The sequence below is a fragment of the Malaclemys terrapin genome, chromosome 3 (assembly GCF_027887155.1).
Source record: "Malaclemys terrapin pileata isolate rMalTer1 chromosome 3, rMalTer1.hap1, whole genome shotgun sequence".
Classification (NCBI taxonomy): domain Eukaryota; kingdom Metazoa; phylum Chordata; order Testudines; family Emydidae; genus Malaclemys; species Malaclemys terrapin.
Window position 1 is genome coordinate 103,665,876 of NC_071507.1, and position 27,213 is coordinate 103,693,088.

Genomic DNA, 27,213 nt, shown 5'->3' on the forward strand with positions numbered 1-27,213 from the left:
TCGTAAATGTTGATCGTTTGATGGCAACCACTGTACATGCTACAACCATGCACAGTTGATTGACACAAATTCTAAAGAGGACACGGTTACCAAAGTTACATTGCCAGCTAATCTGTGCAGTATTCACTAAGAAAATGACTTCATTGTCTCATCTCTTGTCCTCCAGGATAAGTAAAATACATCATGGAATAGGAGTGTAAAGGCCTGATTTTCAGATGTGCTGCAGCTCAGTTATACATAAGCAAGGAGAAGACCAATGCAGAAATTAAATAGTCACTTGATTTTTAGAGGGAGGTGGAAGAATTAAAACTTCATCTATGATACATTTTTAATAAACATTTCTGGAGTTTCTTTGAGTGGAAATTAAGCTTCCGTTTCAGCCACATGCAGTATATTTATTACATCTTTAAGGTACTGGGCTGCATTCTGAACTCAGTTATACCAGTGCAAAACTGGAGTCAGTCAATCTAATGGCAAATTCTCCAGATATACACCAGTATTTCTGAAAGCAAAGTCTGGTTCATTGTTTGATATGCCATATAATGGTGGGAAAGCACCTCCGAAGTGCGCAATGTCAGGCAAGAGCACTTGTAAATCAACAGAGCTCATGTTAATAGCCTCAGCTGCATTAAGATGCACAGAGACTATCAAACTGAATATGACCTGTATTTAAAATACACACACACACCCTAACACAGCCTGGAAAATGACAAATAAAATAAAGAAGTACTCTGTGCTGTCCCAAGAGACAGTCAATTATAGTTTCTAAACCGCAAAACTGAGATAAGAAACGTTAAGTCACTGATGTATCAGAACCAGTAAGGAAATATGACACTATGCATCAAAATAATGCAATCCATGTGAAGCCTTGATTACTCTCTGCAGCCATCCTGTTTGATAAAGCTGTGGGTAAACAGCACACTGTTGGCTATTAAAATGCCTTACCATGTTTACTAGCTTAGTAGGGTGGATATGTGTGGGAGGAGGAGGAGAAGAAAGAGGGATGAGTTTTGTTCTGTTTTTTTTTTTTTTAAGATTTAAAAATTGAATCCATTTTTGGATTAAATAATTTCTTCAGAATTCACTAAGAAGGCCTTCTTCCCCTCCTCCCCACCCCCAAGAAACTAGGTTTATAATCTTCTTTCCCACCTATCGTTGCAAAAAGTGTTGTGTTCATTCATCTGAGCTTAAACCACAAACCCTGCACTCTGACAATATTTGTCCTCACAGACACATTTCCGTGTTCTGAACAAGCAGTTGCTTTGAAGTCCACCTCTTCCCACAAGCCCCTGTCAGCAAACATATCTTTCATCAGCCTGCAGTAAGGCATATTTTTTTAATTAACCATCCTACAACCACCAGCAAACTGTATAACATTGAAGGGCTGAACTGATCCAGTGGATCGCTGTTTCTCTACCTTGTGCACCACATGTAGACAAAACAGTGAATTCGCCACAGATATCAGATTTAAGATGCAATTGAAACAGACAGAAAAAAAATACACCAGAGTCAACATTCACCCTTCCTGATGTTGTCAGTGAAAGCAACTCTGTTTGAGCTTGTGGTTTGGGATTTTGTTTTTGTTTTTTTCCCCACCACTATCCTCATATGGCTCTTCACCTCTCTCCCGCACATACACACTTGCAAACACTGATCTAATAATCAGCATTTTTCTCAGGGTTAATCAGGCTACTTTATTTTGGGCAGAATTCCCACCCATCCACCCTCCATTGCTGATTCTGAGAGACAGATCATTCTGAAGGCAATAGTAATGAGAGTAAGAATCAGTCCATAAATACAGAACCTGTAATGGGCTTTATTACTGGAAACAATGATCTATCAAACAATACAAAGAGTGCAAAACCTTTCCTTGACACTTCTTTTATAAAATTTTGTACCATAGAATCATCAGTAAGGCTATTTTCAAACTATCATTTGTTTATTTCAATTAATACAGCAACAAGGTTAGAGCTCTTCATATCAATGTGTAAACAAAAGGGCAATTGATGAAAATTTTAAAAATGGATAAAGGGAAATGTTTTATATCATAATGTAAAGTTAACTTGTGTAACTCACTGACAGGAAATTGTTGAGGTAAAAATCTTGGAAGGTCACAAAATGGGATTACATATTCAGGAATTAGCAGTGGATTCTTGCAACCCAGGTATAAGATCCACCATTCAAAAGAAGAGGCTCAATGCACATCCAGATGCAGCAGCTGGTGTTTAGTCAAAAAAAAAAAAAGCAGAATAGCAGCAATAGGAGGGGCACTTCACAACTGACAGCTGCTTGCCAACTGCTAGCTTTGGAGAGACCATAATGAAGACCCAAGGAAGGGTAGGAATAAAAGAGGAATGTCCTGGCTCCTCAACCTCAACTCCTCATGTCATATATTTTCATCTGAGCAAAGATCATCAGGCAGACTACCTCCCTGGTGATGGTTACCCTGCAGCTGGCTGCTGCCGTAGAGGAACCAGAAGAAAGAACCAGGGACAGGAGATGTCTTCCTTAATGCCTCATTTAATTGCACAAGGTCATGTCCCGATCCTAGAGTGAGATGGAAGCAGACAGGTTACTGCAGTTGTGTGTGTGTGTATATGAGAGAGATTCTTTACACACCGTTCTAAGGCATTTCAACGAACAATCATCAGTGAGAAAAATAAGCCAGGCTGCCGGTGATGGAAAGGAAGTTAAAAAAGCCATTTGATGTTGGCTGGCCATAAAGGAGGGTCTGAGCTGGATTCTGGAGACAAAATATAGTGCAGGGCCAATGTATCCATGGTGGGCTGGACAGGACTGGACTCCCTGTATGGGAGGAAATAGAAGAGTTTGGGCTGGGAAAAAATGTCTGCTGGGCTGAATACTGTTGGATTAGTGAGGGAGGTAGGGAGTAGATGCATGCTGAGAGCTCAGCTCCAAGGATATATGTCTATCTGAGGGGGGAAGAGATGAAATAGTGTAGCCTCCTCACTTCTCTCTCTTCAGTGCTTGTTATCACCAAAATATGGAGTAATTTTTCCCTCTTCTTGCATGGGCCAGGTCCTGGGGTTCTTTTGCTTGGTACCCAGATGCCTCCTCTCAAAGTGCTCATTGTGCCATATACACTGTGCTGTCCCCCTTGTGAAGAATCAATGACAAAACTGTTAGCTGGCAAAGAGTATAAAGCCCGGAACCATTCCCTGCCAGCATTTCATGGTCTTAATGAGCAAAGAGAAATTTGTACTGTATTTCATCAGCGACAAATGTTGGATTTGGATGCAAACTTGCCACATGTTTAGAGGTGACAGAGCCAAAGCCCATCCCTTTCTTGGGAGGCAGAACCATTGCCATTGTGCCTAGTACACGTACAGGGGTACCACGGAGACAGGGACGGCTTTAGGACCTGCAGGGCCTGATTCGAAGACCCGGTGGCGGTCCAGGTCTTCAGCGGCACTTCGGCGGTGGGAGGTCCGCTCCGCATCTTCTGTGGCACTGAAGGACCCCCCACCACCAAAATGCCACCGAAGACCCAGGAGCAGACCATCCCCGCCCTCACCCGCCACCGCTGCCAAAATGCCGCTGGAGCGGACCGCCGCCAGGTGAACCTAAGGCGCGGGGCCCTCTTAGGCGCGGGTGCGGGGCCCTCTTACCCGCGGGGCCCAATTCCGGGGAATCAGCCTAAAGCCGGCCCTGCACAGAGAAGGCTTTTGGTGCCCTCTCTCTGATGTGCCACTTCTACAGCACATCCATGCAGGGTAGGGAACAACTGAGTCCTCTGGTTTCTGGCTTTGTACACTCCTGGGATTTGTCTACAATAGAACTTTTCACATCATTTATCTAGCATCAGAACAGCTAGGCTGGAAACATTAATTAGACCAATGGCAAGCAGTTTTGCCACCGTGTCACCTACCCCTGTACCAAAGGGACAGGATACTGGACAAGTTGGGTTAATGGTCTGTTCCGGTATTTCAGATTCCTTGGCTTCTAAACCCAGAAAAGCTGTTCAATGTTACATAATGTCTATATTATAGATACTATAGGTGGGGCTGGGACCACGATGTATTGTTAAGGTTGCCCAATACATCTCATTATAAGACCATATTTTCAGGTGGTCATAACTTTGTCAAACTACATGGAAAATTTCAGCCTGCATTGTTATCAGCCTAAGGCTGAATTTATTTGGAATGTTTCAGCCCAAACACCTCAGATAATTCTGAGAATGATGCCAGTAAAAAAAAAAAATGCATTGTTTTGCCCATGTTAAAAATTCTAGTGACCTTTTCTTTGATTTTGGCATTTGCTAACTTTTAAGGTTGCAAAGCCAAGCACTCAAAAATGTTCTGTTAACATTGTTTTTCTATGTGTAATTATTTAATGTAGATTTAGTTTCAGTCATGCTCAGTTAATTACAAAGACTTTTGTATCAGCATATATAATGAACACTTTTTTTCCCACAAATCTGTTCCTTTTTAGAGTCCACAATTAATCTTGAGGAAAGTTATTTATTTCAGGAAAATATTCCCTTTCTCCTACTCCTTACACCTCTGTTACTCCCCTCAGAAAAGCAAAGCTACCATCTCACACAGATAGCCCTGAGCTGGAAATGCATTGATGAAAGTATAAATTGCAGTCATTATGGATTTAGATAGTTCCAGTTCAGATAATTTACTGAGGATATATTCTTCAAAAAAAGAAAATAATCCAATTCCAAATGCAGTGAAATATCCTACAAGTCCCAGGTTACCAAACCAAACAAGACCATATTTTCCATTTTATGATAGTCTAGAAGAAGGGTCCCTTTGAACGATGAATTATGCTAGGTTTTTTCTATAAACATGAAAGTAAGGTCTGGGTTGGGGTGGTTTTTCTCTTCCTCCCCATAAAGCCCACATTGTTGCCTTCAAACTCACCACTAGTAATAACTATAAACAATTTAGCAAACAGTTCTTCCAATCCCCATGCATTTCAATGAGGGCTAAACATATGTTCCTGTTCTTCATCTTTCTTCACAAAGAGGTGCCTTTTTTCATCACTTTCAAATGCTGGCATCTACCTGTGAAAAAGTGTAGCTTGTAGCCATGTTGGCACACACACCTTCATCTGTCTGAGATAGAACAGTCTTGAAATCAGATGGTACTATTAGTCCAGAATTTCAAGTGTGCTAGCCTGTCTGCAGGTCCAGAATATTCTCATTTTAAAGTAATTTCCAAGAAAATAGGATCCTCCAAACCTAAATTAAAATACTGAATTAAAGTAATCATGGAAAAAACCAAATGACTGGTTCTTTGGAGACATATTTCACTACCTTTGCCATTCTCTGGGTGGCACCACATGATCCTGCCTCCCAGACTGGATCTCTGGGCTTCAGTTCTCCTATTTACCAACCAAGTTAACCCAACAGTCCCAGGTGTTTGGCACCTGTGCACCCTTATCCTCCAGAAGCCTGTGACACCAACTGATTAAAGTGATCCCAAACTAGCTTCCTCAAAACAAAGCATTATTTATTCACCCAAACGTACATAGCAAGCAGAGCAAAGGGATAAAACAAAAAGGCCTAGACATAGTTTACTGTACCTAAACCTTAATCTTTCCTTTCAAACTGTAGTGAGTTCCAGTCAGTCCTGTTACCTCCATATCTGCTGCATGTCTCTCTGGCATGTCTCCCTCCAGGCAGCTACTGACAATCCAGTCAACTCCCCTTCTTTCCTAGGCCAGCACTCATTGATCCTAAATTTTGGCCTGGGAAGAATAAATCTTGCCAGTCTAGTTGTTGCCATGTAGCAATCTGCCCATTTTTTCCCTCAGGAACTATTGGTATTCATTCTGATTGTACCTTATGTTTGCCATTGTTTTGTTTCCTGTTTGTTTTCCCTGATTGCATCCCGTAACTCCTTGCAATCAGGTAGGATAATACCAATCAGGTGAACTAAAGTGCAGATGATATTTATAAAAAAAAAACAACAGACACAACTATCTTATTCTCCACAGAACCAAAAAGCAGACTTTGGTATTGCAGTCTGACAGTACCATTCCCTGTCAACATTTCATGGTTTTAATGAGCAAAGAGAAACGTGTACTGTACTTCATCAACTCTTAAGATCTCTATTGAGGTAACATGGTATTTGATGTTGTGATAGTTTTGATTCATTTAACAATACAGATATATTTCCATGTATTAAACTTTTGTTATACACTTATATATTTAAATTATTAATAACTTTGCAAATATTTTGAAACATTATTTTATTCCAGAATTGGACAACTCACAAAATACAGACGCTCCCCGGCTTATGCAATCATTCCTTCCGGAAAGCCTTGCGTAACCTGAATTTTACGTAAGCTGGAAACGTATATTGTGCAAGCATAAAAAAACAAACAATTACAACAAAAATATTGCATTTCCCTTAATCCTATTGTTATCCTGGCACACTGAAGGCTGCATTTTGGTGGTGGGTGACAATGGGCTTAATTTGTAGATGAGGAAGGAGAGGAGGAGACAGGAATGATTTGAATGAAATAATAGGGTGAAATAACAGAAACACAGTATCACTGAAATAACACGAGACTGAGAGGCTGTGAGAGCGCAAAGCCTTCCCTTGTAGGAGATGCTACTGCTATATTCCTCCGCACACCGCACTACAGTACTTTGCATTCCCGTATGCTACGCAATATTTTCCGCAACTTGAAAATTTTATTTATGCCTTATGGAACATTTTGCGTAAGGTCGAATTTGCATAAGTCAGGTCTTGTGTAACCCGGGGAGCATCTGTAGACTATACAATGTAGAAAGAAAGTAGGTTAGGTAATATCATTTATTGGACCAAATTCTATTGTGAAACGTGAAAGCTTGTCCTTTCCACCAACAGAAGTTGGTCCAATAAAAGATATTACCTCTCCTACCTTGTCTCTTTCATATCATGGGACTAACAGCTACAACAACACTGCAAACTACAATAGAGAGGATTTTACATATGAGGGTAGATGATGATTTAAGGCACAGTGTTAAGATAGCCATGCAGCTAACTCCACCAGGAGAGTGTATGCCCAGCCCACTACTCTTTTGCACCCAACATAGTCCATGTGCCTTTCAGAATTTCTCCAGTAACAAAGCTGTCTAAAAGTCTTTCCAGGTGTAGGTGCTCTAGTACAGCTTTTATGCACATTCTGCTGTGATGGGGGTAGGCACCTTAGTCTGTCCCCTCACTAATTCCTAATCAAAAATTAGATCCAGCTTTGCTTCTAAAGCCCAAGCACTGATCTATGCAAGTCCCTGTTATACTGGGGATAATTTCTGGTCAGGAGACAGGGAGGATTGATACAAACACCCCTGGGTAGAATTTTGGGAAGGCATTGGAGAATTCCCAGCACTTGAACGGACCAGCTGAATCCCCACGGCATAACTAGTTCAAGCTTCAGCTACTCTCAAGCTTCAACGCACCCTCCCCCCACCATCAACAGGTCAGCTGTCTCAGTCTTAAAGTATCACATAACTAGAGCTAGAGATTTTTGTGTGAACAGAAGTCAGGTCAGAGGCAACACTCCTGGTATAGCCCAAGTTAACAGTGCATTGAAGACAGGACTTTAGGTAAAAAAGGCCTGCATATAGACTGTTGATTGTTTTAAAAACTTCTTCTCTTATGCTTTGCTTTGTTCTTTTAATTAAGATTAAACAATACTTTGTTTTAAGAAGGCTGTTTGGTGTCATTATATTCATTACAGCTCACAACCTCCTAAAGGAAAGGACTCCAGGTACTTGTACTCAGTCAGAACTGTTTAGGGTAAGCATAGTTGATCCACAGGACCAGGTCTAAGAGTGAAAGAATCGCGTGATTCCACCCTAGGAAGGTAAAGGCATGAGGTCTAATACGTGATTGGAGGGACATTCAGAGAGGGGAGAGAAGTGTTGCTAGCCCCATAACTCTGATGCATATCCTTAAGTCTTGCCATGGAAAACTGCTTTTCCACTGCTGCAAATGGGAGAAAGAAATTTGAGAAAAAGACAATTATTATCAGCCCTTCTGCAAAAGCAATGAGAATCCAAAATAGCTTATTTTATATGTGAACATTTTGTACCATTCCTGTGCTTAGCTAGAAAATCTTCAAAGGGGCAGTTAAGTCTGTTAAGAACAGCAACAATAAAATGTGTGCTTCTGATACTCAAGAAAATGATCACCGGAGAACTCAGAAGCAGTCTGAGATATCACAGATTTATATATCTTAAGGCCAGAAGGGACCATTCTAATCATCTAGTCTCACCTCCTGCATAACATAGGCCAAAGAACTTCCTTGAATTTATTCCTGCTTCAAGTCCAATAACTGTGATTAAACCAAAGCGTATCTTTTAGAAAAAACATTGAAGTTTGATTTAGAAATTTCCAATGAACAATTTAATTAATTACTCTCCAGGTTAACAAATTGCTCCTTATTGTTAGGCTGACTTCGTTTAGCTTCAATCTGCATCCATTGGACCCTATTATATCTTTGTCTGCTAGTGAAGATCTCTTTATTGTCAATTTTCTGTTCCCCATGTACTTCTAGACTTTAATGAAATTGCCCTGTCATGGGGTTAATGGCCCCTTTTCCCCCCATGGTCCTGCTTTGAGCCTAGGCAGTCTGGACTAGTGGTCAGAACCAGAGTCAAGATTCAGGAGTCAGAGATGAGGGTCAAACCAGAGTCAGGATCCAGGAGACAGAAACCAGAGCAATAGCAGCTGCAGCTATAAGTGGTGAGCAGTCACTGGCCAACTCCTATTCCTGTGCTTAAGAATAATTCTGGCAATGCCGCTCAGCCAATCAGGTGACCTGGGCAATGAGGGGTTTCCACTGAGGTTAGCTAGCTGATCCTAGACCCAGCTACAGGCCTTCATTCCTGACACCTTTAAGGGGAACCTGTGACAAGTTAATTCAGGAGGAGTGAGGCCATCTAGGCAGTGAATTGAATGATGAGCCATATTTCCTGTAAACTGCAAGCACATATGCCCAGCAATCTTGTGTATAGTGTACAGGCCATAAGTCACACTGTGCCTGGCATGGTCCTTTAAGTACCTGCTCTGCTTGGTGCCCTGCCTGGACATATTGGCACTGCAAAGGGAATGGATGAGCACCCAGTGTCAGGGTGTTGAGGGAAGCGGAGCCTCAGGAGAGGCATCTGGCTGGGCTCTGCAGTGCTGGCTTGGGTCAGTGGAGGCTCTGGAGTTGCATCCTGATGCGGCCAAAGCACCAACCTCCCCCTCCTCCCCACCCACCTGGCAGTTAGTTTCCAGGGATGTGGTGGTTGTTTCTACCAAGAGGTGGCAGGGGAAGGAGCTGTGGCCTGAGCCCCTTCCTAGATTGGGTATTAGGAAAAACTTTTTCACTTGGAGGGTGGTGAAGCACTGGAATGGCTAGGGAGGTGGTGGAATCTCCATCCCTAGAGGTTTTTAAGGCCCGGCTTGACAAAGCCCTGGTTGGAATGATTTAGTTGAGGTTGGTCCTACTTTGAGCAGGAGGTTGGAGTAGATGACCTCTTGAGGTCTCTTCCAACCCTAATCTTCTATGATTCTGATTCCTGGGAGCACCTGGCAGAGGGTCCTGTCCTGGGGAGGTGCAGTCTCTCTCTCTCTCTCTCTCTCTCTCTCTCACATGCAGACACAGACACAGACACACACACTCCTGGCTTGGCTCCTAAGGCTGTGAATGAAGGAGACATGGACTACTGTGTGCTGCTGGGGAGGAGCTAGCCTCTGCACACCTCACAAGCCCCTTACCCCACATCTCTCGCTCATCTACACACACCCCTACCTCCTCTTCCCTCCCCCCCCCCCCCCCCCCCCCGCAGCATGTTGTCCTTGGGCAAGCATAAGCTTGGAGGGAATTTTGATAACAAGCACCTGGGCCTGATAAAAAAAGCCTCAGCTGCCAGGCGACTCAGAATCCAAGGCCAGAAGGGACCACTGTGATAATCTAGTCTGGCCTTGTGTATAATACAGGCTGTAGAACTTCCCCAATATAATTCCTAGCGCATCTAATCTTGATTTGAAAATTGTTAGTGATAGAGAACCTACCACGACACTTGGTAAGTTATTCCAATGGTTAATTACCCTCATTGTTAGAAATGTACACTTTATATCCAGTCTGAATTTATCTTTCCGCCATTGGATCATGTTATAGAATCATAGGACTGGAAGGGACCTCGAGAGGTCATCTAGTCCAGTCCCCTGCACTCATGGTAGGACTAAGTATTATCTAGACCATTCCTGACAGTTGTTTGTCTAATCTACTCTTAAAAATCCCCAATGATGGAGATTCCACAACCTCCCTAGGCAATTTATTCCAGTGCTTAACCACCCTGACAGTTAGGAATGTCCAACCTAAACCTCTCTTGCTGCAATTTAAGCCCTTTGCTTTTTGTCCTATCCTCAGAGGTTAAGAACAACAATTTTTCTCCCTCCTCCTTGTAACAACCTTTTATGTACTTGAAAACTGTTATGTCCCCTCTCAGTCTTCTCTTTTCCAGACTAAACAAACCCAATTTTTTTCAATCTTTCCTCATAGGTCCTGTTTTCTAGATCTTTAATCATTTTTATTGCTCTTCTCTGGACTTTCTCCAATTTGTCCAAATCCTTCCTGAAATGTGGTGCCCAGAACTGGACACAATACTCCGGTTGAGACCTAATCAGCACTGAGTAGAGTGGAAGAATTACTTCTCGTGTCTTGCTTACAACACTCCTGCTAATACATCCCAGAATGATGTTCGATTTTTTTGGAACAGTGTTACACTGTTGATTCATATTTATCTTGTGGTCCACTATGACCCCCAGAACCCTTTCTGCAGTACTCCTTCTTAGGCATACATTTCCCATTTTGAATGTGTGCAACTGATTGTTCCGTCCTACGTGGAGTACTTGGCATTTGTCCTTATTGAATTTCATCCTATTTTCTTCAGACCATTTCCCCAGTTTGTCCAGATCATTTTGAATTTATAAGTGTACTCTCTATACCATTATCTAAATCATTGATGAAAATATTGAACAGAATCAGAACCAAAACTCATCCCTGCGGGATCCCACTCGTTATGCCCTTCCAGCATGACTGTGAACTACTGATAACTACTCTCTGGGAACAGTTTTCCAACCAGTTATGCACCCACCTTACAGTAGCTCCATCTAGGCTGCATTTCCCTAGTTTGTTTATGAGGTTATATGAGACAGTAACAAAAGCTTTACTAAAGTCAAGATATACCAAGTCTACCGCTTCCCCCCTATCCACAAAGCTTACTACACTGTCAAAGAAAGCTATCAGGTTGGTTTGACATGGTTTGCTCTTGACAAATCCATGCTGACTGTTACTTATCACCTTATTATCTTCTATATGTTTGCAAATCTATTGCTTAATTATTTGCTCCATTATCTTTCCAGGTACAGAAGTTAAGCTGACTGATCTGTAATTCCCTGGGTTGTCCTTATTTCCCTTTTTATAGACTGGCACTATATTTGCCCTTTTCCAGTTGTCTGGAATCTTTTCTGTTTTCCATGACTTTTCAAAGATAATCGCTAATGGCTCAGATATCTCCTCAGTCAGCTCCTTGACTATTCTAGGATGTATTTCATCACGTCCTGGTGACTTGAAGACTCTAACTTGTCTGAGTAATTTTTAACTTGTTCTTTCCCTATTTTAGCCTCTGATCCTACTTCATTTTCACTGACATTCACTATGTTAGATGTCCAGTCACCGCCTCTTTGTGAAAATTGAAACAAAGAAATCATTAAGCACCTCTGCCTTTACCACATTTTCTGTTACTGTTTTTCCTTCTCATTGAGTAATGGGCCTACCTTGTCCTTGGTTTTCCTCTTGCTTCTAATATATTTGTAGAATGTTTTCTTGTTACTCTTTATGTCTCTAGCTAGTTTGATCTCATTTTGTGCCTTGGCCTTTCTAATTTTGTCCCTACATACTTGTGTTATTTGTTTATATTTATCCGTTATAATTTGACCTAGTTTCCACTTTTTGTAGGACTTTTCTTTGATTTTTAGATAATTGAAAATCTCCTGGTTAAGCCAGCATGGTCTCCTGCCATACATCCTATTTTTCCTATGCAGTGGGATAGTTTGGTCTTGCAGCCCTAATAATGTCTCTTTAAAAAAACTGCCAACTCTCTCAAACTGTTTTTCCCCTTAGACTTGCTTCCCATGGGATCTAACACAACAACTTCCCTGAGTTTGCTAAAGTATGCCTTCTTGAAATCCATTATCTTTAATTTGCTGTTCTCCCTGCTACCATTTCTTAGAATCATGAACTCTATCATTTCATGATCACTTTCACCCACGCTGCCTTCCACTTTCAAATTCTCAACCAGTTCCTCCCTATCTGTCAAAATCAAATCCAGAACAGCCTCTCCCCTACTAGCTTTCTCCACCTTCTGAAATAAAAAATTGTCTCCTATACATTCCAAGAACTTGTTGGATAATCTGTGCCCTGCTGTGTTATTTTCCCAGCAGATGCCTGAGTAGTTGAAGTCCCCCATCACCACCAAGTCTTGTGCTTTGGATGATTTTGTTAGTTGTTAAAAAAAGCCTCATCCACCTCTTCTTCCTGGTTAGGTGGTCTGTAGTAGACTCCTACCATGACATCACCCTTGTTTTTTACCCCTTTTATCCTAACCCAGAGACTTTCAACAAGTCTGTCTCCTATTTCCATCTCAACCTCAGTCCAAGTGTATACATTTTTAATATATAAGGCAACACCTCTTCCCTTTTTTCTCTGACTGTCCTTCCTGAGCAAGCTGCACCCTTCTATACCAATATTCCAGTCGTGCATATTATCCCACCAACTGTGATGCCAAGTATGTCATAGTTGTGTTTATTTACTAGCATTTCGAGTTCTTCCTGCTTATTCCCCACACTTCTCTCATTAGTATACAGACATCTAAGATACTGATTTGATTTCCTCCCCCCAGTTCTGACTTGTCTCTCCCTTATCCCTGCTATAACAGCCTATGCTTCCCGAAAATTCCAACCTTTCTCCCAGGTCTCCATGTTTTTGACTTACCTGTGGGCTTTGGTCACCTGCCCCTTTTAAATCTAGTTTAAAGCCCTCCTCACTAGGTTAGCCAGTCTGTATCCAAATATGCTCTTCCCCTTCCTCGATAGGTAGACCCCATCTCCACTTAGCAGTCCTTCTTCTTGGAACAGCATCCCGTGGTCAAGGAAGCCAAAGCCCTCCTGGTGACACCATCCTCGCAGCCAGGCATTCACCTTCAGGATGCATCTGTCTCTGCCAGGGCCCCTACCCTTGACTAAAATGATCGAAAAGAACATGACCTGCACTCCCAGCTCCTTCACCCATACTCCCAGAGCCGTGTAGTCACTTCTGATCTGCTGAGTGTCATACCTTGCAGTATCATTACTGCCCACATGGATAAGTAGAATGGGATAGTAGTCAGAAGGCCAGATGATCCTTGACAATCCCTCCATAACATCTTGGATATCGTGCCCCTGGCAAGCAGCTTACCTCCCAGGATGCCATGTCAGGTGGGTACCTCTGTCCCCCTCAGAAGAGAGTCACCAACCATCACTACCCTACATTCCTCCTGGGAGTGGTAGCTGCGATCCTCCCAGCCTTAGGCGTAGATGACTTCTCCTTCACCTTTGGAGGTGATTCTCCATTGTTCATTGCCAGGGCAGCATAACGGTTTTCTATCACCATGGTGGGTGGGTTGGGAGTAGGGGTGGAGCACTGCCTGCTGCCAGAAGTAACCAGCAGCCAGTGTCCTCCCTGTGACAGAGCCATATCCTCCTCTCCCAGTGATGTGACAGCAGTCCTCTGTAGCTGGATAAGCTTTCTCAGCCTTGAATGTCTCCATACGAATACTCTCAATGAATTCCTCATGAACACGGATGTTCCTCAGCCCAGCCACCTCCTCCTGTAGCTCTCCCACCTGCTTCCTGAGAGATTTCACCATCAGGCACCTTTCACACTGGATGGTCCCCCCAGCCTGGCTTTCTGTGAGTGGGAAATGCAGGCCACAGTCTTTGCAAAGCCACACCAGGATCTGGGTAGAGGCATCCTTGGTTAGATGGTCTGTGGTCTGTCTGGATACAGGCACAGGTGGAGGAGACAGGCACAACGTCTGGTGATGTGGCCTTTCCTAACCATAGCGATTATATTATGTCTGCCTCCCACAAACTCCCTCTCAAACTCCCCTGTTTGTGGGCATGATCAGGTCCCACCCAGATAGAAACTCAGATCACTGCATTTACAGTCCACAGTATTGACCATTAGACCACAGAAGATGCTCACAAAGCATGAAGCTCTCCTAAGGGAGGGAATTCCTAGAGATCACAGGTCCCCAGGGAGAAGGGGAGAAGCAGAACCCCAAGGAAGAAACTTGATTTTGATTTTATTTGACTTTAGAACCCCAGTAGGGGAATTTTGTCTTACATCCTTTTGGACTATATGCCACTAAGGGGCACTAGGAGAAGGGAAACTGAGGCAGGGAGTGCCTGTTGCACCTCACTAAGTTAGCAATGGGTGCTATAGGGCAACCAGTCTGCACAACACAAGCTTTTATATTTGTTTAGAGATGCTAAATAGATTGAGCACCTTGGGTCTATCACTATAAGGAACGTCTTCCAATCCTTTAATCATTCTCTTTTCATGGATCAGTAACAAGTTACAAAATAGGAAACAAAGGTCAAGAAAAAAATATCAGTTTTCACAATGGAGAGAGGTAAATAGCAGGGTTTTTAAGGATCTGTGCAGGGACCTGTGCTGATCAATGTATTCATAAATGATCTAGAAAAGTGGTGAACAGTGAGGTGGCAAAATTTGCAAAGGATATATAATTACTCAAGATAGTTAAGTCCAAAGCTGACTACAAAGAGTTACAAAGGGATCTCACAGAAGTTGTTGACTAGGCAACAAAATGGCAGATGAAATTCAATGTTGATAAGTGCAAAGTAGTGCACCCCGCAAAGCATAATCCCAACTAGACATACAAAATGATGGTGGTCTGTTACAGGGTACTCTACTCACCAGTGGAACACCTCCTTGTAGCTACAGCTAGGGATTAGCTTTGCCAGTCTGATACCCCATCTTGTAGGTGCTCTCTCTCTCTCAGGACTTGACTACTCCCTCTTTGTGGCTTTGACCTCCAAATAGGTCACTGTAGTTTTCTGCTTCCGGCTGGAATTGTGTACCAAAATGTCTCTGTACCAAACATCCCAGGCAGTCTTCCAGTTCACCACCCCTCAATGGGGACACTTTCCCAGTGGCTGATAGGGGAACCTGGGCCTGACTTCGTCTCTGGGTTCCAGTCCAGGGACCCTACAACCAGCAGCTAAGGTCTATGCTGTTCTACACCTTGCTGCTGGTTCCCTAGATTGCCTCTATCAAGCTCCTTCTCTACCTTCCTCCTGGCATGCCCTCCCCTGCAGGCCAACCTCCCTGCTCACACTAATCTCAGAGAGCCTGACTATCAACCTCCTCCCTGCAGCCCCTTTCTGCCCTCAGCTACCTGGCTTTATACAAGCCCAACCTGTTCCTGTTCAGGTGAACACCATCCTTTAATTAGTCCTCATTGCACCCTGGCTCCTTCTCCAAGTGCTGCCTATGCAGTTAATTGGCCCACCTAGCCAGCTTAACCCCTTTAGGAGCTGGTGTGGGGGTGAACACCCCATTACAAGGTCTAACTTAGCTGTTACCACTCAAGAAAGAGGCCTTGGAGTCATTGTGAATAGTCCTCTGAAAGCATCTGACCAATGTGCAGCAGCAGTAAAAAAAAAAGCTAACAAAATGTTAGGAACCATTAGGAAAGGTATAGAAAATATAATGCCATTATATAAAGCCATAGTATGCCCACACCTTGAATGATACTGTGACCCTAAGCATCTCTGTATTCACACCCTACACAATACTACAGTGATGTTTGTTTAAAATATGCTTTATAAGGCTGTGACATTAATAACATCTCAAGGAGAGACACTAAGGGGCATCCTGATATCTGGTAATGAATTTCAGCTGGCATAACCAGTCCAGGTCAATTTGTTAATGTTATGAAATGTATCTGATAAGTGTCATGCAAGGTATCAATGAAAAGCTCATAACTCACTGGTTCTTAGTATCATTGCATAATGTATGAGCAAGCAACTGATGCAAAGTTATTGACAGAAACTGAAATTATACTTCTTAAAATGTGTTTGCCAGCCAAGCAGGAGTTATCCCACCCTAGACAAAGGAATGTGGTTTCCCCACCTGGAAGTTACTTCCAAAGTACTTTGAAAGACAATGAGAATGTATTTACATATCACACATACAGACCCATCAAGCTAACAAGGGGTGGAATCAAACCTCACACTAACACAGCAGGGGATGAGAATGACAATCAAATTCAGTCAGTTGCACTGGAAGGGACAGGAACTAAATAATTTGCATTTTAGCAGACAACCCCAGCAGGACTCTTCCTTCAAGATAGACTCCATGTTGTCTACCTCACAGCTGGAAACAGACTGTTATCTGGAGGTATCCTTCAGAAGAATTCATTTCAAGGATTCAATGGACTATAAAGGGGGAGGGGGGTACAGAATCCCAAGTTATCTATCTTTCATCTAAGACCACAAAGGAACCAGCCCTTTGACTACAGGGAATAGATCCTGACCCAGGAGTTCAATCAGCCATCTTGACAGAAACATGTGGTGAAGATTTTACCTTGGACCAAGTCTAGTTAGTTAAGTTTTAGTCACTAGAAAGTGTATTATCTCTATTTCTCTTGTAATGATTTCTGATTTTAATCCTTATAATTGATCTTACTTAAAACCTATCTCTTTGGAATTAAATAAACTTGTTTACTTTTTAATCTAAATCATTCCAATGCTGTATTTAAACTGAACTATTCAGTAACTCCAGCTAAAGTTTTCATTTTTATTTGCTTGTAATCATCTCTACCTTTATTTCTTTTACTTGGCATCACTTAAAATTGCCCTCTTGTTAATAAACTTATTTTATTTTAATCTAAACCAACCCAGTGCTGTATTTTAATTCAAGTGATTGTTAAGTCCAGTTAATGTGGCAAGCTGCTGGGTATTGTCTGTTTAAAAAGCAAACAAACCTTATTATTTCTCTGACTAGTTCAGGAGAGGGCTGGACGTTTCAGGGCAGAGGGTTTTGGAGAAATTCAGAACTGGGGACGTGTCAGGTTTACTTCACTAGTAGTATCCGAGGCTGGTGGAGACCAGAGGGTGGCTGTGGTGTAACAAGCAGACTGATGGAGTCAGAGTGGCTGAACCAGGGCTGCTTATCACACAGAGACTCGTTGTGTGTGTGTAGACTGGCTGGGAGTGTCCAAACAAGGTACTATACCAACAGAGCAGTAAAGGCACCCAGGATTACAGGGCAGGCAGTGACACACCTTTTCACTGGTCAAATTGCACCCCAAACTGTGACAACTGCATGCAGTTCTGGTTACCCTATCTCAGAAGAGATACATTAGAACTGGAAAAGGTGCAGAGAAGGGCAACAAAAATAATTAGGGATATAGAACAGCTTCCATATGAGGAGAGATTTAAAAGACTGGGCCTGTTCAGATTAGAAAAGAGACAACTAAGGAGGGATATGATAGAGGTCTATAAAATCATGAATGGTGTGGAGAAAGTGAATAGTCAAGTGTTACTTACCCCTTCCCATAATACAAGGACTGGGGGTCACCCGATGAAATCAACAAGCAGTGGCATGAAAACAAACAAAAGGAAGTACCTTTTCACACAACGCACAGTCAGGAGTGGGATTCATTGCTATGGGATGTTGTGAAGGCCAAAAGTATATCTGGGTTCAAAAAAGACTTAGATAAGTTCCTGGAGGATAGTCCATCGAGGGCTATTAGCAAAGATTGTCAGGGATGCAACCCAATGCTCCAAATGTCCCTAAACCACTACTGCCAGAAGCTGGGATGGGATGACAAGTGATGGATCACTAAAAATTGCACTCTTCTGTTCATTCCCTCTGAAGCATCTTACACTGTCCACTATTGGAGATAGGATACTGCACTAGATGGACCATTGGTCTGACCCAGTATGGCCGTTCTTATGTTGTTATATTCTCATGGCTGTTCTCTGAACCATCTTAACTCCTCAATTTTTCAACATCCTTCTAGATGTGGACACCAGAACTAGGTATAGAATTCCAGTAGAAGTTTTACCAGTGCTAAATCCAGAGGTAATATAACCTTCCTGCTCGACATTTGCCTGTTTATATATCCAAGGATTGCATTAGCCCTTTTAGTCACAGCACCACATTGTGAGCTCACAAGCAGCTTATTATCCGCCATGACCCACAAGTCTTGTTCAGGGTCACTTCTTCCCAGGATAGAGTCCCCCCATCCTGTAAGTATGGCCTACATTCTTTGTTCCTAGATGTATATCTTTACATTTAGCCACATTAAAAGGCATATTGATTCTTACCAAGTGATCCAGATTGCTCTTTTCCATTGACCCATCCTCTTTATTATTTATTATTTACTAGTCACCCGTTCTTTGTGTCGTCTGCAGACTTTATCAGTAATGATCAAGTAAGGGCCAGATGCATTATGGAGGTGCCTATTAGTAACGCCACAGTTTTGCTAAGATGGGGGCATACATTCCTGTTTTTCTCTAAAATTAGGTCACCAGTAGGTGTTCAATTTCACCCAGGGTTAGTTCTTATATCCTATACATTTCTATGAAGTTTTTGTTTGATTGATCTTGCTAAAGTTTTAATAGAAACCCTGTGATTTTGGGCTCTGGCTGGAATTTTTCATTGACAGCTCTATTTTGCATTGTGGATTGGTATCTTATTAAAAACATCTATTTCCAAAATACTTGATAAAGATGGGGTCACTCAGGAAAATTAAACCTTAATTCTGCCCCTCTATGGATACCAGCCTTCCATCAGCTCCTTTAACTGTTCTTCTGCACACAATCCTTTACCAAACTTCCCTTTGCCAACACAAGTAACCAGAAACATTCACAATTGCTTTCATTGGGAAAAAATCATCAGTAAGGGGGACGGGCCAAAGACGAGGGAGGGGCAGAGGAAAAATTCCAGTTCATGGCTTGTGATGTACACGGCACGGGGTATGCTTGTGGGTAGAGGAGTAACCGATATGTACTGTTAAGTGACTTAACTTTTCATTTGCTTGCTTCTGTGGGTTTGTCAGGCATGTTGTGTGTGTAGCCATAACTGCTTCAAAACAAAGTTCATTGTAATTAAAACATTTAATGTATGTAAGTCATTCTGGGAACGTAGAGAAGATGAGGAGCAGCTTCAGAAACTTCCTAGTAAATTGGATTTTTTTTTTAAACTGCCTTCTATGCATAGGTATTTGATTCAGTTTTGAAATGTAATTAAAGGCTAATACGTAGCAAACCTTTCTTAATGTGCTGTAGCATTAGGTTACTATGTGTCACTACATAAACTCACCACCATCTTATAACCATTTTCAGTTTTAAAAGAGATCATGGCTCCTGGAAGCACATTCTTCTAATGTGCTGGATGAGAGGAGTTCTAATGAATCATTAAAAACCCTTGCATTAGATTCCTCCAATTTCATATCAAGTGGATCTGTGAGTGAGAGGTGAAAGCAGCAGCAGCAGGAGCTGCCACTCCAAATATTAGACATGATTGACAAGGAAGCTTGTTTCTATGTGTTAAATTAGAGAAGCAGTGTTACAGTAGCTGGTTTAAACAGATGCATTTTGTCTCATGGATGCCCAAAGTACCCACTTAGAGGGCCACATTGAAAACTACTCAGGACAGAGCCCAGTAACAGGGACATTATAACTGCCCTTATTTTTAATACCAAGGTGTAATCTGCAGAGACTCCAGGGCCTGACATGCAATCCTTTGTCTTTATCTGATCTGAGCAGCCTACTAGGATCAAGATGGAGCATTGCATGGTATGAATAGTCTTCACTGATAACACCTCTGTGTGAAAGTGACCACATACTCTAATATTAAATTCTATGGGCGGTATTTGGCTCTGTGTTGCACTTTGGCCATCATGTTGTATCTCCATTTGTTAGTCAAGGTGGTCCCTGTGGATCCTGTGCAATGTCTACGATCAGAGGAGGGGAGAGCATAATGCATATCATACATAATGGGAAACATGTAGTAGCATGATTACAAAATTAGATGAACTTCAGGCACTGCATGAAACACCTTCTTTTGAGAGCTTGTCCACACAGGGAGTTAGATGAATGAACTAAAGGTGTAAAGTTAATGCACATACCTTAGAATGCTTTAAGCCCCCATGTGGATACTCTCATTCAGAAGTAAAGGATCCTTAGTTCTCTGTAGCTAAATCCTAGGAGGATTAAGCTACAGAGAATTAAGGTCAGTTTACTTCTAAATTAGAGCATCCACATATGGTTTTAAGGCACTTTAATTTATGCACGTTAACATCACACCTTTTTGTTAATTTGTCTTAACTTTCACGAGTATCCCCATGCTGACAAGCTCTGAGAGTACTATAGATTAAAACCCAAGTTAATTTTAAAATATTACTTGTGCTGGACCTTAGGCCAAAATAATTTTAGCCATCCAATGCAAGATTTCCCCACGTGTAATGATTATTTTAATTTCCAACCAAATATTCTCTGCCAGAAGAAATAGATAATCTGGTATCTGAAGGCAGTTCTGACAGTGGCCTCAGGGCTAAACCATGCAGGTGAAAATAGTTCATATGGTAATCATTAAATATCACTGCTGGTGTTATATTCTTCAGAATTATTCTAACAGACGTTGTCCCAGTGAGTGCACATGGCTCTGACCATTGCAACCAAACTAAGTCTCATTGCTAGAATTTGAAGGCAAAAGTAGCTAATCTGTTGCTATTAAAGTGCTGAGATCTACTATTTGAAAGTACTTACAATTACTGTGAAGTTACAGACACTCCCCATATTAAATATAAGGGGAAATGAATTTGAGAAAAAATGAAAAAGGGCTAGGGTTGTCAAGCGATTAAAAAAATTAATTACAATTAATCGCACTTGTAAACAATAATAGAAAACCATTTGTTTAAATAGTTTTGGATGTTTGCCACATTTTCAAATATACCGATTTCACTTACAACACAGAATACAAAGTGTACAGTGCTCACTTGATATTTATTTTTGCTTACAAATATTTGCACTGTAAAAAACAAAAGAAATAGTATTTTTCAATTCACCTAATAGAAGTACTTTAGTGCAATCTCTTTATCATGAAAATTCAACTTACAAATGTAGAATTATGTACAAAAAAAATGCATTTAAAAATAAAACAATGTAAAACCTACAGGTCCTCTCCATCCTACTTCTTGTTCAGCCAATCCCTCAGACAAACAAATTTGTTTACAGCTGCAGGAGATAATGCTTCTTGTTTACAATATCACCTGAAAGTGAGAACAGGCATTCGCATGGCACTGTTGTAGCTGGCATCACAAGATATTTATGTGCCAAATGCACTAAAGATTCATATGTCCCTTCATGCTTCAACCATCATTTAAGAGGACATGCATCCATGCTGATAACGGGTTCTGCTCAATAACCATCCAAAGCAGTGCAGACCAACGCATGTTCATTTTCATCATGTGAGTCAGTCAGATGCCACTAGTAGAAGGTTGATTTTCTTTTTTGGTGGTTCGGGTTCTGTAGTTTCTGCATTGGAGTGTTGCTCTTTTAAGACTTCTGAAAACATGCTCTACATCTCATCTCCCTCAGATTTTGGAAGGCACTTCAGATTCTTAAACCTTTGGTTGAGTGCTGTAGCTATCTTTAGAAATCTCACATTGGTACTTTCTTTGTGTTTTGTCAAATCTGCAGTGAAAGTATTCTTAAAACGAACAACATGTCCTGGGCCATCATCCGAGACTGCTATAACATGAAATATATGGCAGTATGCGGGTAAAACAGAATAGGAGACATACAATTCTCCCCCAAGGAGATTAGTCACAAATTTAATTAATGCATTATTTTTTTAATGAGCATCATCAGCATGGAATCATGTCCTCTGGAATGGTGGCCGAAGCATGAAGGGGATTATAAATGTTTAGCATATCTGGCACATAAAGACCTTGCGATGCCGGCTACAACAGTGCCATGAGAACACCTGTTCTCACTTTCAGGTGACATTGTAAACAAGAAGAGGGCAGCATTATCTCCCATATATGTAAACAAACTTGTTTGTCTTAGCAATTGGCTGAAAAAGAAGTAGGACTGAGTGGACTTGTAGGCGCTAAAGTTTTACATTGTTTTGTTTTTGAGTGCAGTTATGTAACAAAAAAAATCTACATTTGTAAATTGCACTTTCATGATAAAGAGATTGCACTACAGTACTTGTATGAGGTGAATTTAAAAATACTATTTCTTCTGTTTGACATTTTTACAGTGCAAATATTTGTAATAAAAAATAACAGGATAAATGAGAATTGTCTATTTTGTGTACTGTGTTGTAATTAAAATCAATATATCTGAAACTGTAGAAAAGCATCCAAAATATTTAATAAATTTCAATTGATATTCTATTGTTTAATAGTGCAATTAAAACTGCAATTAATCACAATTAATTTTTTTAATCGCGATTAATTTTTTTAAGTTAATCGAGTGACTTAACTGCAATTAATCGACAGCCTTAGAAATGACATATTCTATTCATCTGGAAGTTAAAGAACTTTGCTAGAGTTTTCAAATCCTTGCTTACCCTTTCAAAACAGGATCCACATTTTCCCCAGCATGCCATCCAGTTTTGCACAATTTACAGAGGAGGATGCAACAGAATATGTCAAGGAAGGCTATTCTAGCTGGTTTTCAAACTCAACAGACAACAAAGAACTGGAAATCTCAGGGCAGTCTGTTGTCCAGAGATGTAAAGCTTTGCTTTATAATCATGACCTATAAATGTTACTATGAAAATCTGATTTTTTGGCCCAATTCTTTAGTCTTTACACAGTGAACATTCCCATTAACATCTGTCGGCATTTTCACTGTATAAGACCTGCAGAATTGGTCCTTCTGAGGTTCACCCATAGATTGACATTTTTCATAAACATACAGCTAAGGGTAGCATAAAATCCCTCCTTACCTGTAAAGGGTTAAGAAGCTCAGATAACCTGATTGGCACCTGATCAAAAGGACCAATAAGGGGAGAAAATACTTTCAAATCTGTGGGGGAAGGTTTTTGTTTTCGTGTTCCTTTGTTCTCTCCCAACCAGCGAGGAGCCAGGGCAGGGAAAATACATCTCCCTAAGCCATATCTGAACTAAGAATCTAATATTACAGAAATAGTAAGTAATAGCAAGGAAATGCATTAGATTATCTTTTGTTTTAGCTTGTGAATTTTCTCTGTGCTAAGAGGGAGGTTTATCCCTGTTTTTGTAACTTTAAAGTTTTGCCTCGAGGGGAAATCCTCTGTATTTGGAATCTTTTTGTTACCCTGTAAAGTTATCTTCCATCCTGATTTTACACAGATGAGTCTTTTATCTTTTTTTAAATAAACTTCTTTTAACAACCCGATTGTTTTTCAGTGTCCTAAAGACCCAGGGGGTTGATCTGTGCTCACTTTGTAACCAATTGGTGAGGATATTATTCTCAAGCCTCCCCAGGAAAGGAGTGTACGGGTTTGGGGGGATATTTTGGGGGAGGTAGGGCTCCAAGTTGCGCTACCTGAATGTTTGTTTAAATCACTTGATGGTGGCAGCGATACTAAGGGCAAGGAAGGAATTTGTGTCTTGGGAAGTTTTTAACCTAAGCTGGTAGAAATAAGCTTAGGGGGTCATTCATGCAGGTCCCCACATCTGTACCCTAGAGTTTAGAGTGGAGAGGGAACCCTGACAACATTGACCTCTTTTTGCCCCATCAGGTACTAAATATCACTAGGGCCGAGCAATTTGACAAAATATATCTATTATTCCCAAAACCGATCTGTTTTACAGGTGGCCAGATTAGATGATCTACCCTTCTGGCCTTAAGGTCTATGAATCCGTGAATGAAAACAAATGTATCTGTCACTGTTATCATTTGATTTCCTAATTATATGAAAGAGCATATGAAGAACTAAGTGCCAAACTTATACTTGACTAAGTGCATGCAGTTCTCATTGAAGGCACATTCATGGGCTGAAAGTTTCCTTTACAACTAAGAGAAGAATTTACCCCCACTTGTGACTATTTTTCTACAAACCTTTCAGATCTGGACTTTTGCACACACAAAAATCCATGTCAAATGAGATCCATATTTTAGCTCTCTAAAGCACAAAAATAGTTAAAACATTTTTGACTAAAAAGCAGGAAAGCAACTGAGCATGAAAAGGCTGAGATTGGAGGGGTGGGAGAAGATTTGGAGCTAAAAATGTGTATTCAAAGTTTTAGTCTCTAAAATTAGAGCTTATCATAGAGAATTTAAAGTGGCCTTCGCTATTGTGATGATTTTAAGATTCTTTCATTTAAACGGAAAGATAAAGGTATAGGATTGCCTGCTATTCATATGGAGGTAGACAGTCTCTTCTTTTCATAAGCACCACCTGGTCCATTTCTTTTCATGGGAGGAAAGCCAGAGAAACCAACACACCTGCTAACATGAGAAAACCAGCTAGTCACTTATGGGTGAGTGACTGAGTGGGGTGGGCGGGAGGAGGGTGCAGTTTAGTTTGCCAAGGGCGGCAACAATCTCAAATCAAATCCTGACTATTCTGTACATACTTCTGAACTAAACTGCTGTGAAACTGGCCATTTGAATCAAGGAATTTTGCAAGACTTGGTCATGGCATCGCATGGTATAGCATGTTACAGTTCGTTGTATAGTATCACAGATGAAATGCATCATCTTACATCTAATGTGACCCACATATGGCTCATTAATTTCTTATAAATGAAATCAGCAATGTTGAATCATAATTATTTGCCAAATGAAATGTGAAGAAGAGAGTTAGGTGTTGTCAGCAGTTTTAAGGGCATGCAGAGAGCTCAGTATTAATAATAATTGCTTTAAAAGGAGATTCTATATGGTGAGCTATGGTGAGATGTCATATTTATTGCTGAGGTGAACAGTCACCTGATAGCTTTAGAACTCTTTTCTCATCCGTGGGTTAAATATGATACCTCTTTGGAATACACTATAAGTCTATTTCTAGCTTCAGTCCTTTTTAACTATCAGGCTGCTGCACAAGCCAATAGACCAGTCACCCCCCACCCCCACCCCCTGACAAGCTTTTTCCCAACTGCCTGATGCACAAAGGACATATAGCATGATGCTTAATAATTTTATATGCTTTTAAAGATTTTTATATATAAAGCTCAACTCAAATATGTGCATGATGTTTTTATAATAATTCAGGAAAAAATGATCCAAAGTTTAAAATCTGGTTCCATTTGATTAGTTGATTTTTAAATTACTTGGAAGGATTTGGGATTTACTTGTAATGAATTAGAACTGAAATCTACAGAAATATAGGTTCACGGACAGGAAAGACAAATTCCAGGGATCCAAAATCCCCAGTTTGTCAGTGTTTCAGATAAACAGTCTTTCCTATCCCACACACCTGGTTGTTTTGTTCAGAGGCAGAATATCAAAGGGATTATCCAGAAAGCAATCAGACAGCTGGATTGTTTCATTTCTGAATGTCAATTTCTCTTTGTTTTGTTTTTTTAAGTCATCAGTCAGCAGACAGAGGAGAGAAACATGGTGCCAGTAGCTGAGCAATCTGACAAAGGCCCGTTACAATGTACTGATCATTGCTTCCCAAACTCATGGCTTTGTTTCTGTGGTCAGCATTTTAAGCATCAATCATGAATTAATAAACATTCCTGGCTCCAGCTTCTTCACAATATAAGTTTTAAGTGTCTGAGGAGACATGATAAAGAACTACTAATAGGTTCCCATACCTGTACCATGATTGAGGACAAATGTTCCATCCTGTAACTGAATATTAGAAATGAGTGAATAACTCAAAACAAATAATTTGGTTGATGAATTTATCATCTTTCTGCTTACATGTGTGTGAGAGCAGTTCATGATTTCCTCAAATTCATTGCATACATATTTTTGCAAATCTGTGAATTGATCATGAACAATTCACTATGAGTATTTGATAATTGACATTTTTAAGTTTGATTGGTTGGATAAATCACATGTTGTTATTTTCCTTGATGGAATGAGTGGGTAAATACACCATACAAATGCTTGAGTGTTAAAATTCAATTTTCACAAATGGCAAAAGTGGCAAACGGTATGACGCATATCAGCCAGAGTGCTGAAAAAGCATCTCTGCATATAAACCTGAGTCTGCTTGGAACCAAAAACCCAGAAAGCAGAAATTTATTAACTTAAGTTCCATCACTTTAAAAAGCACCCTTCTATTAGGAAATTGTTTACCTTGCATTGTTGCAATTAACACCTTAGAATTGCTATAACCGAGAGTAGAGCATTTTTTTAGCTTGTTTATTCTGTGAATTTGACATCACCTTGTGTATAGTCAGTTACACTGTTTCCCCCGTATAGTCAATTGTTTGTTTTCCTCTTGTTGTTTGTGTGGATTGTACACACTGTAGCAATAGCAGGGGAGAGAAAAAAATTCAAAATTTGAAAGATGGGACTGTAAAACTGTAAAAATTGGTAAAGGCAGGTCTAGCATCTGAAATTACTTTTAATTCCTTTTTTTGAAAGTGACAAGGGTCAACCCCCTACAAGAGTCTTCACTACTTTTGTGACAGGACAAACAATGGCCATTTTGGGACATATGACCTTAGAGAAGCATCACACCGCTCAGCTTTACCAGTGATTTACCATGCCTATGCAGGCTTTAAACCTGCTAGGAAAATGTACTGAGATACGTGCTCATGAGATATTAAAGCAAAGTATTATGCTTCTCTGTTGGCCAGCAAGAATCTCTTTCCACCATTAATTACACTGCTGCAGGTATCTAGGAAATTAAGCTATAACTATCAAAGCCAATTTTCTCTGTATTCATCTTAAATTATAAGATTCCTGAAGGTCTCAGATCCTTAAGTCAGAGGGAGGAGGGGGAATGAAGGAAGGGGTTGTAGTCTCTTCTGCTGTAACAATTCAATATTTTGCTAGAAGACAAAATGTGAATAAGAGTCATTTTCTCAATCCTTCCAATGGCTTTAAGAAAAGGTATAATTACAAGCACTGAGCTGAATGTAAATATTGTATGACACTGGTTGGTAGGAGACAACAGCAGCCTGCAGGAAGCATCTTATTCTAATGGACCCCCATCCACTCTGCCTGAGAA